Here is a 16045-nt window from a genome sequence, read left to right as displayed (position 1 = left end):
AGGTGGATGACAGTAAGCTGCCACTGACACTAAGAGTTGTAGATGGACTGGTGGGTGGGTGTTGGGGGGGAATCTCATCAAAACTGCAAGCTGCAAAGTGCTTAGTCATGTCTCAGGCCCAGACAACACAGTGCATTTAATACCATTTGTCATCATTTCCAACCTTTTGTACCTACTGTGCAGGGGTTTTCTTTTTTTTACATTACTAAACAATCAAATCATTGTTTTTAACGGAATCAATTGTTTATTATTAATTGATTATGCAAGATTGTTTCAGGATCTTTAAATCCTTGACAGTTGGGGAGCAGGTTCATTTTTGTAATTAGACGTAACATCCACCTGGCAAAGCAAATATTACCTATGCTGATCAGCAATGTTATATGTACATTCCAAACATGTAAAATTGTTACTTAATTGCGTACAAAGATACCTACAATAAGGGCACTAAATTGATAAACTGGGCTTACAATTCATTCATTGTCTTCATTAAATAAATAAAAAATTTGAAACAAGGTGTCACAATGTAAATGTAAAATTGCTTAAATCTGAACAGTCTCTTTAAGAAAGTGCACTTTGTATTTACAACTAGCACAATTATTCACACATGTCCTTTCTAAGCTCGAGAAGGCAAGGCAAATTGTTTTTTGATTTTCTGTTTAATAAATTTTGGAGTCTCTGCTTAGCACACGTTGGCAATTTAATCATGCTTTCTAACAATAAATGACTTCAGAGTGACAAATGAGAGAGTGAGGCGATGCTGAATTAAGTGAGCCTAATATGGAGATTGCAATTTGGCCAGAATAAAAAATAATCAGTTTGAATACCCACTACACAGTCTTATTTCATAAACCAAAGTCAATTAAATAATTTCATTTAATTCTGAATGTGATTTCCACACAGATATTAATCATGGGGACAGATAACATCCCACTGATAGGTTCAGTTCCACTGAGATCTGTTCGGGGGGGGGGGGGGGGGGGGGGGAGCTATAGTCTATTCTGCCTATTAATAACATCAGATAACAGTTAGTTCATTTAAGCGTCTCATAAAATGAAGTTTTAACAAGGTAAAACCACAAGGTCAGGGAATTTGCTATTCCAGACCTACACAGACATAGCCAGACAAAACACAACAATAAATAGCAGTAAAATTTAAAAACCTAATCAGGTATTACATGTTTTAAGATATCCGTTTGTTTGATGTCAATGTTAAATAAAATGTTTCAATATTGAACTCCAACAGAAGGGGAGGCCAGTCCTTAATTCCGTTAGGTGATTGGTCAAGCTCGTCAGCTGGTTCAAGGTCATGGCAGATGCGTGGACTCCAGAGAAACGTCTTTGAAGTCGGGGACGCGGCAGGGTTCCAGTCAAGATGACTTTGGATGTGCACAGATTTCCACTTGGATCCAGCTACAAAGGAAATATTGGAGGAAAAGTCTGTACTTGTTCCTGAAAACAGCTGTTGATGGGAAACAAAGCAGCTTGATTTATTTCGCAGATGGTGGCCGGCCAACTCTGTCTCAGTGATAAGGTGAGGTGCCGGTTGGGATGTGCAGCAAGGTCCATCAAGGTGCTTCAGAAGATGTGTCTGGTCGGTTGAACAGTGTCTTTACCCACAGAGCAAAGTTTTTGGTAAATTTTTTATGCTGACGTGATGGAACCCCACATGCGTTCCCTGGAACCACATTGGTAGATGATTTTGGGCACCCAAACTTTTGATTGGCTCATTGTATTGGAGCTGCCAATCAAACATTCACCACCTGTTTAAAGCGTATTAAATCGAATTCTTCGTTTTCTTCTCAAGGGGAATCAGTACTGATCAAGCAGTGAGTTTATTGCAGGCTCACAAGAGGAAAAGGACAGGTACTTCATTATGGTTGACCAGAGATGTTAATTGTGAATGTGACTCCTGAGAGAGATGCTAATTGTGAATGTGACTTCCTGACCACACGCGGGTCAATCCTGTGGTCAGGAAGCCAGAAGGCACAAACTTTGCATAGTTACAATGTGACAGTAGCTAAGGGCAGAACATCTTTTACAACTCATTATCAATGGAAGACCAAACGACACCTTCATTTTTCAAAATGTCCACAGTTTGATGTTTTTCCTATTTATACATTATCTACAATTGAATGAAGTCAAACTACTTTTCAAAGATACTGAATTATACTTCCAAAAACCCTCTGTAATATTTCTTGTGGTAATTCATTCAAGCAGATGCTGCAGCTAGCTCTATCTTCTTTTTGTCCGACATAGCAACAGTCGCTAATGAGGGCGGGATATTTTATTTGCTGGGCGCACAGCGATCTCTCTCTCTCTCTCTCTCTCTCTCTCTTACACACACACACACACACATGCACACAATTCCATCCACTCAGAACTCACCGTGTCATGGTCTCCGATGTTTTAAATGCATGGGCGAAATTAAACAATAAAACCGCGCTTAATTAGACTGTGCTGTAAAATGTAGCTGTCCACAGCACATTTCCGCCTGGGTTTCTTTGGCCCGTTTCCCCCTTCTGAGCTCCAGAAGGCTGGACAGGGCTCGTTTTCAGATTGTTTTGAGATTTACTCACAGACTGTATATCTGCAGCAGAGGAACACGACGGGCTTCACCCTGCTACAGTAGGGTAGAAATCTGAGGTTACTGCTGCATGAGCTGCCGATAGCCACCAGGTAGCTGCAGGCTGCCAGGGTTCATCAGTGAGAAACATGCCTCGCCTATAGGATGGCTCAAAGTGCAGAAAATTGACTCTGGCTCATGGGCAAATGCACTGGAAGAGTGCTCCTGTATGGAAATTCAAAAAAAAAAAAATAATAATAATAAATGAAAATAAATTTCAGAAAATTAGACAAATAAGTTGACAAAGTGGCATATCCCGCAACTGAAAAATGTTTCAGATTGCATGCAGGGTATTGCTGCACACCAAGGAGACAGGTATAAAAAAAGCAAACTGGCTCATGAAATTATAATGTTTGAAAAATTATTCAGATGGTTGGCCAGAGAACAAAGCTTTGTTGGTTCAAAGGCTGCTGGACAGCCCTAATGATTTCACACTAGGTAAAAAAGAAGAAAGAAAACATTCCACTGGCATATAATTTCCCCATATATTTTATCTTCAAGCCAGTCCAAAACGGTTTTCACTCCATAATGAAACATTCAGCAGGATTTTAATTTATATACAGCATTTGTTTAAACCTGCCACACTCAGTTTAACTCTAAATATAAACAAAGAAAATGCTATAAATGCAGTCAATGCACAAACATTATGACAATACCATTAATGGTAAAATAGATATATTTTTAAAAATCTAATTTCTTGATTACGCATCATCTTGTAGGATTGCTGGCTGCCAGGGGGCCCACGGCTCCCCTACTTTCAGATAACATAGATTTGCAATGTTCTCCAATTAGTGAATTTGTTAATCTGTAGTTATTACACAGCACGCAATACTCAATTCTGAGTGGTCAGTTGAGGCATTCTGCAGTCAGTTATTTTTGAATAGATGGCTGCTGTCTTGAGTAAGGCCTCTGTTGTTAGACCGTCAGGATGCTTTATTGTATAAAAAATACAAGGGGGGAGGGGTTAAAAAAAAAAAAAAAAAAAACTGATATTCTGGTCAAAAACCAGATGTCTGGCGACCCTACCGCCAAGCCAAACTTGATTCATGTTCAGGGACACCCAAATATTGATTGCTGGCTATGCCACTGGGTTGGAGTCAACATGTGAACAAAGTATAAAGCTAGTCAAGTGTGATTGTGTCTCAGTGGCAAGCAATCGCATATTTGACTGCACAAATACAACGGTAATGGTGAACCTTTCATGTACAACTAATTGGCTCACTAATAATTTTATCCACACTGAAGTTGGGGTCATTCTGTCAATCATGACGCCATTGCATTGCCCATTTTAACTGGCCCCTCCCCCACTTCAAAATGTATTCCGGCACCACTGGTTGCTGATAACGGTCAACGCTGGTAGAAACATGATTCAGAACCAGAACATGGGGTGCTTCACTACGCTTGCAATAATTTTCTTAGGTTGGAGTAGCCCTGTACTAATGTAAAACAATTACATATTCCGGTTATCCAAGACTCATCTCTCGATCCTTTTAGAGAATAAAGACACTTCAGACTGGTCTCCCACCTGCATATTACAGGAACATTTTTCCATTTCCACATCCGTATCTATTTCACACATTTCTCATGTTTCGAATTAAGATGCCCAGAACAGGGTTTAGATTGAGTCCACCGATTTAAAACACTTTTTTTTTTGGTTCTTCACCCTCCCTATTTGTAATGTCCAATCGTATTCACCATCCTGGCTCATTACTGCATCCCCTGCTATCGGGAGAAGGCAAACAAGCATCACACCTGAGCTATCACACCTCAGTCTAAAAGTTAGTCGCAGACAGCCATTAGTCAGGGTGGAGGAAGGCACTTCATGAGCAGATCCTGTTATTGGACCAAAACCCTCCCTTCCCTTGTGCCAGCTGCATGTTGCCCTCTATGGCCAGCCACACTGGCACAGGCGAGATTCGATAGGAGACCATGGAGCCCGTCCATGCTCTCAATCAGTGTGATGAGCCACCCAGCAGCCTTCCCATTCCTGATGCTTTCTTTTCTTTTTTTTTTTAACACAAAATGCCACAAATGCCTTTTCATGTCTCAAAAAAATATTTTAACTGACACGTCATGTAATTATAAAATATAAAACACTCCACTTCAAGGCACGGTGGACAAGAAAGGTCAGATTTGACACAAAACTGGCACTGTGAGTTTTATGGTCAGTCACAGCGGGCTAAATGACAAGTCCCAAAAGGAATATTGATTGAACAAAAAATAGCCTGAGAAAAGTGTGTAGTAGGAGTATGTATTTTTTCTGAATGGCAAAATGTTCTTATAATACAATTCAGAAAGGCATGAGGCTGTGGTAGCTGCTTGCATACTGACTGAGCACTGTCCCCAAAAGCAGTAGGGGGTTTCTCATTTGGACATGACAGGGGTGGCGAGCTAGAACACACCCTACTGGGATAGGGAACATGGCTGACCTCACCCAGATTCTCACCGGAATTTGATGGATGTGGTTACAACTGTTTTAAAGACTCCAGTGGGCTATGTCAGATCAATACTTTGACACAGACAAAGGAATACATAATCATATAATTCTCTCCCCTGACCTATTCTAGTCAGAGCAACAGTAGAAGATTGATTATCATTTAAAGGACCTTAATCCCCACTGCCTTAAAAAAATATTTTCAAACTGATTAGTGGAATGTGCAACAGTATGGATATCAGAATAATTATTAAAGACACACTTTCAAGCTGAGAGAAGAAATATTTTTAAGATGTTGAGCAACCACTATTTTAGTTCAGCGTTTCCTTTTTGCTTTTCCAATAATCATTACGGAGGGAGGGGGCAATCTCGCAGAGACAAAGTAATTATTCTCTACACAGTACAATAAACGGGCGGAAGCAAGATTTGCAGAATAAATAGAGAAACACATTACAAATACATAAAAAAATCAATAAAGTACACTCCTTCACTCAAGCATAACATTTGCAGGGAAGGTTGATTAAACGCAATGATTTCCATTGGCAACTAGAAGAGGCCTTGTGCAGTAGCCATCGAACACAGAAACATGCAGCAATCCAAACACCAAAGGGATGGCACCTATTTTTCCAATTATCAAATGCTAGCACTAACTCAAGGAGCTGCCGAATTAGGGTGTGTCCAACTCAGTTTATGCAATTCTGTGGCTCCAGGCATCAGTGCAAAGTTGTAAAAATAATTTAACTGTGGGTGTGGTGGGGGTTTGGTTTCATTATTGCCAATCAGATCACCCTATTTCTTTCGCTTTAAAAATAGTGTGTTAGCGCTGCAGCCAACTGCTAATTTGGTCATGACCGAAGAGCAAGCACGTTCTGAGAGGCTCCGATACGAGCCGCTCTGCGAACCATCACTTGTGACATCAAAAGTAAGGTGAGACTGAATATTTATTTCCCCCCTCAACCATGGTATATTTTCCATTTAAATGCCAGTGCTAAAAACAATACAAAATGATTCCCGTGAACGATTCTGCAGTGTGAGTGTTCTCTCCAGACTCTCCAGGAGCAGGAGGCAGCTGGTAGAGACACCCCCCCCCCCCCCCAGTCGGCCTCTCCATCGCGTTGCTGCTGCTAACTGTTTCAACTTGGCAGGCATTGCGCTTGTAAACCAGACGACAGGAAAGAAGATGGTGCAGTTAGTTCAAATTTACTAGGCCTATAGTTTTCTTTTTTTGTTTTTTTGCTGTCTATTTTTGATCAATACCACTATTTAAAATAAACCACTGAAAACAAAAATCACCAGTTCCACTAAGTTTCATTCATTTCAGACATGCACTTGACAAAATAAATGTGCACTCACCAGGGAAACAGCTCAGTCTGTGCTCTCTGGTGCACTCTGTCCCTCTGTAATCTCCATTGCAATCAGCACATGTGGCTCTGTGTCTCTCTGTATGAAAGTCCTGCAATGTGTCCTCTCTGAGCTCTAGGTATTTGTATGCATAAAGGATATAATAATAAGTAGTGCAGAATTTAAAATGAGCACTATTTCCCTCAAAAGCTCACGGATCAACAAAAAGACTTATTGCTCTCTGACTCATTCAAGTCATTAGTTGTCAACATTGCCCAAACAAATTGTCTCTGTATTGTTGCTATGCCCAAGGTGTTTTTCACCCGAAGAAAACCGACAACTTGGCACTGAAAAGGCCACGTACTGTAGATCTCTGATTCATATCAAACGCAGCCTGCCATCACTGCAGCGGGATTGAGATGTAATGCCAATGCTACCATATGAAAACAGATATAAATGTGGGTATGTGCGACCTCATACCAGCTGCAGCGTTGGAGCAGATGGAGCAGAGCTGGCTAGCATCATAAATATGTCAAGAGATAAGTGTCCAGCCTGTTCCCCAAATGTTCAGATTTATATTTACGAAGGACCAAACTGAAATTATTAATGAACAGGCACAGTAATGGGTTTAATTCTTCTATCTATGTGTACACAAGGCAATATCTCAATTTGCCCTGTAATTGTGTTAAATATGTATGCAAAACCACCTTTTGCTTTGCTTAATATCCTTGCAGCAGTTCTCTGTAATTGCACGGGCTCTTGTCATGTGCCGTATATTATTTCTCTAGTAGAATGTGTTTGCTCAGTGGATATTGATTCCCTCATTATTTTCAGATCATTTTCATATTCATCTGGGCACATCCATTTATATCGTGCTTTGTTGTCTGCATTTCAGTTCATTATCACACTGCCAATAATGACCAATAATGAATTGCCGGACTAGGCCAGAGCTGAAAATATCCACCAAACGGTCAGTGTAATTACAGGGCAGTCGAGTTCTCTACTCGGCCTTGACAGGGTTATTGTGCTGCTGCTGGCCCCATGGTGATCCACAAAACCTTTATTTGTGCACCCCAGGTTTCTCTCTCTCTCTCTCTCCTCTCTCTCTCTCTCTCAGACACAGACACACAGACTCACACTCTCCACTTTCTGAGGGGTAATTCATTGGTAATGAGATTTTGTTTTCAGTGGTCATATGCTGTCCAAGTCACAGGAGCAAACCAAGACATTTCTCTCTTGAACAAGACACTGATTGGTTAAAATCAGTGTCAGTCAATGACAACACATGGTAATTCCACCCCAATTGTGATTCATTACCATCTCACTTTTTGTTTCCTATTAATAACCCAAAATGAGATGACTGTCATAAAATTAAAGTAAAAAAAGAAAAATACTAGTTGAAATCTTTAATATTTCAATTTTAGAGCATGACTGTATATGACAAGAGCATATTACATTGAATGGAAATATTGGATGAACTGTCAGTTTTTCAGTCTGACATGGGAAAGAAATGCACTGAAACCTGCACTTATTTACAACTATACACTGCAGTGGTTGCGTTATTGGTGAAGAGATAAAGTGGCATTAAAACAGAAAATTGATGACAACCACAAGATCTGCAGGATCTATCGAACACGAGGCCGACCATATTTGAACACGATGACATGTTTAGTGTCGTGCATAAAATGACAACCAGGGGCCTGCCTGGCATTTTCATGGGGATGTGAAGCAATTCCTTTAACTATTTTTAAATGTATTTATATGTATTAAAAGCATCTTTAAAGTTGTGTGGCTAACTGAGATTTCAACAAAGATAAAAATAATCTTGATTAATTATTGGTGAGGAGGAAAAGGACCAGAGGAGCTGTTAGTGTAGGTATATTAATGACATATGCCACTCAAAGCTGTATCTTACTGTTTTTAGACAGATGGGGGGGGGGGGGGGGCGTAGATAAACAGTAAGTTCCAGAAGTACAGTACAGGCAGATAAAACTATATAGTGCATGGCCCCATTAAACTGCATTGCAGAGCAGAGTAGAGCAGTTTTTGGGATGACCAAAGCTCGATGAAGAAAGATGTGAAAAAATCATTATCATTACCGATCAGCATGGTGGAAATATTTCAGATAAACAGGTGCAAGTTTAAAATAAAATGAAATAAAAAAATGATGTGATCCTTTAATATGCCTGATCACAAAGTTATATTTATACAGTATATTAAGGTTTAGCCATATTTAATCATGCGCTCTTAAAGAAAAATGAATAATATATTTTTAAGGATGTATGTTATGTTAATTATTTATGAAGCATTAATAACTGCACTGCAATTCAGTGCTACTGCAGTGACCCTTACTACTTCCATTAATCATGCAAAAACCCTTTCCATATCATATTAGTATAAGAGGGGCAGCACATGGATGACTTATATCATCAGTCAGTGGTTCCTACACTGTGCAGTAGGATCCACAGGTGGCTAATGAGGGAGTAGGGTGGGTTATCAGAAACACAAGACAAAAAATGTAAACGGCTACATGTTATAGATTTTTCTCTCTCATTAACACCGAATGGAATACTGCACTAGTTAGTGCACATTCCGTTATTCTGAATACGCTTACAACATTTCCATTCCAGATTTGGGGATTAGGCCAGAATTTAATGAGAAGTAGGTCAGAACAAATTTCTAATTTTAGTGGGTGATGGGTTTGGAAGCCACCAATCTCAATAACACTGCGAAAAGTGCACATCTGAATCACTATTTACGCTAAGTGAGAGATTGAGCTGACACAAGAGTCAGAGACAGGATGAGGGGAAAGGGAGAGTTATAAAAACATCCTGTGCATTTACACCTGGCATCTCACTGTGATACATTTGTTACTAAGTGGTTTTATGTAACAAACTAGTTGTGCTGTGTAGTCCACCACACCCTATTTGCCAAAGATACATGTTACACTAGTACAAAGCCAATGAAATTTCAGTGCCCTATTCTGATACAAATAGTGAGCACATTCTAATGCAAGAGCTGGTGAACACAGTGGATAGGGCATACACACAATGTTATGGCTTGTTTTGAGTTGAAAGTGCTGCAAAGTATAGTGTGACCAAACACTGCCCAACAAGTTAGCTTTCCACATAAATAAAATACTTAAATAGTGTTTCTGAAGTTAATATCTATAAACATGTTATTTGTGCGTGTGTTTATTCATTAAATTTATTTAATTGATGATATTGTATAATGATCACTCAGCAAGCAATCTAATACAATCAGCGTTTCAGAAAACACCATTGCATTGATTCTAGGACTGAAAACTTCCGTATTGGAATTCCATCATTACCCCAAATGGCCACTAAGAAAATTGCTGTGGGAGTATAACTGAATGCTAATACATAGTGGGTATTTTAACACACAATTTGGTTAAGTTATAAAAAAGAGTGACTGGAAAGGTTTCACCTCAGTATTCCAGCGAGATGACCAACCTAGAAGTTAGTAGGCACTTTATATTTTATACAAAATAAATAAGTAAATAAATGAATAATTTATTTGCAAATTGGCTCATTTCAAATATTGAGAACTAAGTCAATGAATCATATAGGCGGTGATTGGTGGCACATCCAACGAAGCATAATTTGTTACCTGGCCTCTGATTAAATATATTTGCATTTTTAATTGATTGCTGACGGTATACTGGAAAAACCCCGTGTGGTTCCATGTTTATAAATTAATCTGACTAAATAATAACACTTCTTCGGGAGAAATAAGAGACGGTGGCCAAAATCAATAGACTTTGACACACTTTGAAATCTGAGACTCAGAGCATGTACGGTCACAAAGTCTTCCATGACCTTTCATCGCCTCGCTGAATTAGAGACACTTCAAAAGCTATGCAGAGGCAAAACGAAAAGATACGTTTCACAGGGAAACCTGGCACCGCTTATATACTGCATAAAGGGACCCTTAGAATAGCCCTTCGTGTTTTTATTTCAATTAAAATCCAGTATTTAAGGGTAGGCACTGATATTCCAATAAAAAAAAAACTTTTTCAGTCCCGGGAGCAATTTGACAGGAGCCGACTTGATATTAGTGTTTCATGTAAAGCCTAAACCAAATTATATATAATACACTGCAGGTTGCATGCTTCAAATGCAGCCACTTGATATTGAAATGGATACACACATTTAAATAGACTGAGTGAAAGTAAAACATTTTTCAAAAGGAGAAGGAATAAAAAAATCTAAATTTAAATGCTTAAATAACTGTGAACCTGAAAGTGGAGTCATCTTTTCATAGCTGCTTCCACCTACAGAAAGCCTAATGTTAGAAACTACTTAATGTCCAATTATATCATGATGTGCAAACCACTTTCTGAATTACCATGCAAAACGGTGTCTTTGTAAAATACTCAATGACTGAAAAGATTGCAAATTATATTTCAAAAAAAATTTCTGAAACCACCTCTAGGTCAAAACACTTCATTGTGTTTTTTAAGATTTTATGCACAGGGCTCTGCCTTTAAGCTGTATTTGAGGTAGTGCGCACTGGTAGTTTTTAATAAAAAATAGTAAGATCCAGAAGAAGTCGTAATTATTCATATTAGGATTTCTAGCCATTATTAGTTTGTGTACCACCAATGTTACATGTCGTGGGTGGCACTTAATGAAGATGCAAACTCAGAAGCGAGCCACATTCATTTATAGAGATCATGCACAACTAAGGAGTTTAATGTAAAACTGCAAAGAAACATTCTTAGAACTAATCTACAGGGATCGCAGTATGAGAGAACATCTCTTTATTCTGTTAGGTTTAGAGTTATGAATATTCATATTCTTTTTAGCTCTGATGATATTTAAAGGTTGTCATGGCAGCAGAATTTCAAACACAGCTAGCTAAATTAAAGAAAATGGTATCGTCAAACTATTAAACATACATAGGCTTCTCTTGATAATCTTGACAAGCTAATCTTGATAGGATGCTCTTCTTCTCTTGGCAAAATATCCATGATGTTTCAGATTGTGTGTGTGTGTGTGTGTATTTGTATGTGTGTGAAAATGTATGCCATCACCTTGCTTGGAAGTTAATTTGCTGACAGGCTTAAGACAAATGCATTTTTAATCGCAATGTACGCAGCAACTGGTGTAGGATATTAGATGTATGCATAGAATAGGAGCCCCAGAGCTCAGTGAGCTCACAAGATGCCTCTCCTTTCTTACATAACATCTGCAACCAGACAGTACAGTTTGTACATCAAATGCTGTACAAACTGTTCTTCAGAATCTAAGGACTATGTGCTTATCACCATTTTCGAAATCACATGAAACCCTGCCATCAGATTCACTGGGTTGACTGAAGGTTGGTTAGGTAATAAATTACCCCTACTTTGATCATTAAACCTCATTTTCTAAAATACATATGCATATAGTACATTGCATACATGGTTAATGTACTATCTTCCATTAAAGGATTATGCAGCAAAGAAGCTGGTATAAAAATCATAGGATTACATAGGCTTCATGTAAACTACGCATAAAGCCCCTTTGACTCCAAGGGCTTTTCAAACACACTGAAGCATCAATGTGCAATGGGCGTTGACTGGACAAACCATACCATATGGACCTAACATATTCCAGGAGGAATCCAAAAAAAGGATTGTGATGCCTTTGCACCTGCTAAGTGCCAGTCCCCAAGTACCAGAAATAAAGTGCTGTATCTTTGTTAGTGCGTTTGGAGATAGCAGCTGATAAAAGGTGCAGCCTCGGATGTAAAAAGATGAAGACGGTTAAATTCCACTCCAAAATAAGGCCTGGTGACCGATTTGCTGGAAGAGGTCAGTAAAATTGTGGGCTCTAGCGAATACAGCAGTGTGAAAGCCAGCGGCAATGGAATTCACCAAGGTGCTAAATTAGATCGGCTCTGTTTTTTTTTGACAGAGCAATTTCCTAATTGGTGATGGCATGGCTAAACTATCACAGGGATAAGAGGGGATGGGGTGGGTAGGCAGGCAGTTCATATCTCTGTATTCACAGCAGATGTACACATTGTCTTTCCACCCATACCTGTGCTCTTCTCTTCACCATGGATGAACATATGAATGAGCATACCACGAGCATTCTTTTTTTGGAGTGAATTTTCAAGTCAATGGAATGGAATGCATTACTGCAAATTTGGGGTGAAACACCAAAAAATAATGCTCCAAGAACTTCTGTCCTCAAAAGGAAATAGATTAAATAGAAACATAGATTCAAAGGAAAAGAAACACCAAAAGCTCAATCAAACTATTAGCCCCTGACCCTTGCATAAGTGAATGTTCAATAAATATTGGCAGGCTTTTAAATCATGCTGAATTTGAAATTCACTTATGGCATTATTAATTCACATTTTTAAACCCTGTTCGTAATTTTTATTGCATTCTTTTGTTTTTAATGACTTTGCTGCAAGAATGTACATAATTGCAAGAATACCTGGATTTTATATGGAAGCGTACCCCATTAATGCATTTTGTTTCATTGTTCATATGAAATGAACATTTCTGTTTACTGCTAATACACAGTAAAGTTTAATGAGGTTGGGGTAAATGTCAAACTAACCTAGGTGCTGTTACCCTATTATTTTCTTTTGCAATGCTGTTAGTGGCACTATGCTATCTACTTCATTAAAGGTCTCTTTGAAAGTAAAATCCATTAGGAGGAAGACAGCTCTTCAAAGACAAGTAATGCCTCATTATGTTACAATACATTAAGGCCTTTTCTGAACGTGTGGGTTAGGTTTACTATCCTTGGATGTATTGCATGGGCAGCAATTATGCTAACTTCTTTTTAAGTAATTGAACTCATTCAGTTTGGCCCATTTAAAACCAGGGCAAAGCAAGCCTTTACAGAGAGACAATGTGTGTTCAGGTGACCGACTGGAAGTAGTCAACACAGACAGACTCCCCTCGCTCATGACCGACTGCTTGTCTGTCAGGCATGTGTGACTCTAAGGGACCAAGAGAAATGTATATTAAATAAAATATATATATACGGCAAATACTGACATCAATAATGAGGCCCAAATGACATTGTAATTTCAGAGGAGATATTTTTTTATTTTTCTTAGTCCCCTCTTTGCTCCAATTACTATTCTTATATATCTACTACTAATATCTCTACTGAGAGAAGAGGAAAGAAAGACTAGCTTACAGTTCTCATAATGTATAATATCCTTATAGCTGTTTTTCTTGAATATGGATCAACAGGATTTTCAGCATAAAAATTTCTAATGTTTATTTTAAATTTGGTTTCAACCCCCTTCCGTAGTAAACAGTTTGCTGGCACAACTTGAGGTTGGCCTCCTGAGGGGCAAATTCGGTTTGTAAACTCATGTGCAGAGCACCAAACAGACTGCATCAAACCATGACCGAGCCAGTGCCAACTGTAGCACTGAGTCCCACAGGGTGACACAGAATAATCTCAATACATTTTCCCAAAATGGTGGGCCTGAACTTAGGAGACATGCATGCATGAAGAATGGGGTGGGGGAGGGGCTGGAGCCCAACCCAGCGTGCATGCATACAGTATGGGCAATTTATAGTCTCCAGTTAGCCTACTGCCTATCTTTGGACTGTGGGAGAAAACTCGTCAAAAACCCATGCGTGGTACACTGGGAAACTTGCGAAATCCACACAGATAAGCCCTCAGTCAAAATTCAGAATCAATACCTACTTGTTGTAAGGAGGCAGTGGATCACAGTAACACAATGCCCAGTTCTTTAGATGTAAATAAGTTCATTTTTTAACCAGAACCAACAGCAGTAGAACACACTTGCAGCCAGACATTATGACATATTAGCCTCCTTCCCTTTCTCCGGTTTGAGGATTAGCCTGGTACCAATGATGTTTCACAGGATCCCAGCAATGGGCTCTGAGCCATGTATCTTTCCCCCAAAATAATTTCATTGGTATTGTCTTCCTCTAATACCATGTTATTTTTCCATTGAAATGACACACATTTGCTATGACACACGATGATTAAAATAATAAAAAAATGAATGGTTTCAAGTGAAGAAAACAGTCCATGTCTTTAGAGGTTCCTAAAATAACACATCCTCACTTTTGTATTATCCATGTATTATGAAACAAGATTGTTGTAAAGAAACCATTACCATGACAAATGAATGTCTTGAATTCCATTATATCTACAGGATAGATTATGCAGAAGAAAAAAGTAAAATCTAGCTAAAGTGCAAACTAAGTACAGAGGCTCAGTGGGATTTCCTTTCAACCTGGCATTTCAAACATTCTCACTGCTTATATATATTTTTTCCCATGTAGAACGAGTAATAATAATGCCAATTTCTCTTGCAATGACAGCTGCTATACTTGAGGAAATGAAAACATGTCATTTAGAAGCAGAAGTTGACAGGTACAGGTACTTTACCTTGTACCCGAGAGCTTGCAGGTTCAAATCCCAGGTTGAGGGCACGGTTGGGCAAAGTCTGTATTTAAACCTTGGTGATAACCCTGGACACAACACTTTGCCTTGGATGAAGGTGTCTGCTAAATAAATAAAACGTGATCATAAACTGTACATTCAATGTGATTGACCTGCTAATTGGTATCAAATCATGAAATTAAGAGCAGTGAATGGTGCAATTCTTATTCATTTTACAGTCATCAATTAGCAAGGCCTGTCAATACTCAAAATAAAATACATTCACTGTCTGTGACCCACAAACACAGTTTGGTGAGTTAATCAGTAAAAATAATTAGCCTGACTGACCACTTGTCAAAAAATAAATAAATACAGTTTCATAAATTTGCATTTATTTAAGTGTTGGCTGAATCCAGGCCCATCTTGGTGCTCCAAATACATATCAGCATTCTAAGGGTTGCACCGATAGCCAGAGGAAACAATGTGACAAAAAAGCAGTGAGGTCAAAAAACCTGGTGAAGTTTATTTATTTATTTATATTTATATATATATATATATATATATATATATATATATATATATATATATATAGGGTGCCAGTTTCCATAATGCAGTGTAAAATATGCATAGAACAAAAACTGTACCAAACAAAAGGAAAAATAAAGGGAAAGAAATGCAGCCATTTGCTAAATTTGACTAACCTTGTAACACACAGTTTGCTACCCAAGTTGAATCAGGACTGACTGGAAGAACTCTAAACTCACTGATTTTTACCAAGTAGCTCCTCCCCTGACATAAGCCACCATGGATTAAATCAATTAATTTACAACAGCCAAACTACAATAAATGAACAATACAGTAAACATGATACCAATTACAGAAATGATCGATAACATAAGAAAATAAAATAAAGGCAGTCAAAATTAGTTACACGCAAATTATAAATAAACACAAAAATTCCCCCCTGTCAATCTAGACTGCAGTGGTAGCTGCCATCTACCACCGTCTACATTAGGTTGTTTTGTCCCTTGCTCTGTTTGGCAGTGCAACGAGTGCGTGGAGCTGAAGCGCGGAAGTGAGTCTCTTACTTTAACGTTATGTTTGCAAATGGTCAATAAAAAAAACTGTTGTGATGTTTGTATTATCAAAACTGCGTATAGTCACAAACCAAACATTTAAATTGCCACAGGAATACATAACACAAACGCAATTCTTCCCCAGATGGAATAGAGCCGGCTTTTGGCCAAAA

General features: G+C 38.6%; 1 long non-coding RNA gene across 2 annotated transcripts in view; it reads left to right on the top strand.

Annotated features, from left to right (window-relative positions):
* The first annotated feature begins 15833 nt into the window (after positions 1 to 15833).
* Positions 15834 to 16045, top strand: part of LOC118210197 — a 48521-nt gene continuing 48309 nt past the window's right edge. For both annotated transcript variants that reach the window (XR_004761818.1, XR_004761817.1), the window contains exon 1: positions 15834 to 15871. This is a non-coding gene — a long non-coding RNA (uncharacterized LOC118210197). The remainder of the gene's footprint in view (positions 15872 to 16045) is intronic.

Source organism: Anguilla anguilla, chromosome 12 (assembly GCF_013347855.1).
Source record: "Anguilla anguilla isolate fAngAng1 chromosome 12, fAngAng1.pri, whole genome shotgun sequence".
In the NCBI taxonomy this organism is placed as follows: Eukaryota; Metazoa; Chordata; class Actinopteri; order Anguilliformes; family Anguillidae; genus Anguilla; species Anguilla anguilla.
The sequence above is the reverse complement of the archived record's forward strand: the minus strand, read 5'-3'. Positions and strand labels throughout refer to the sequence as shown.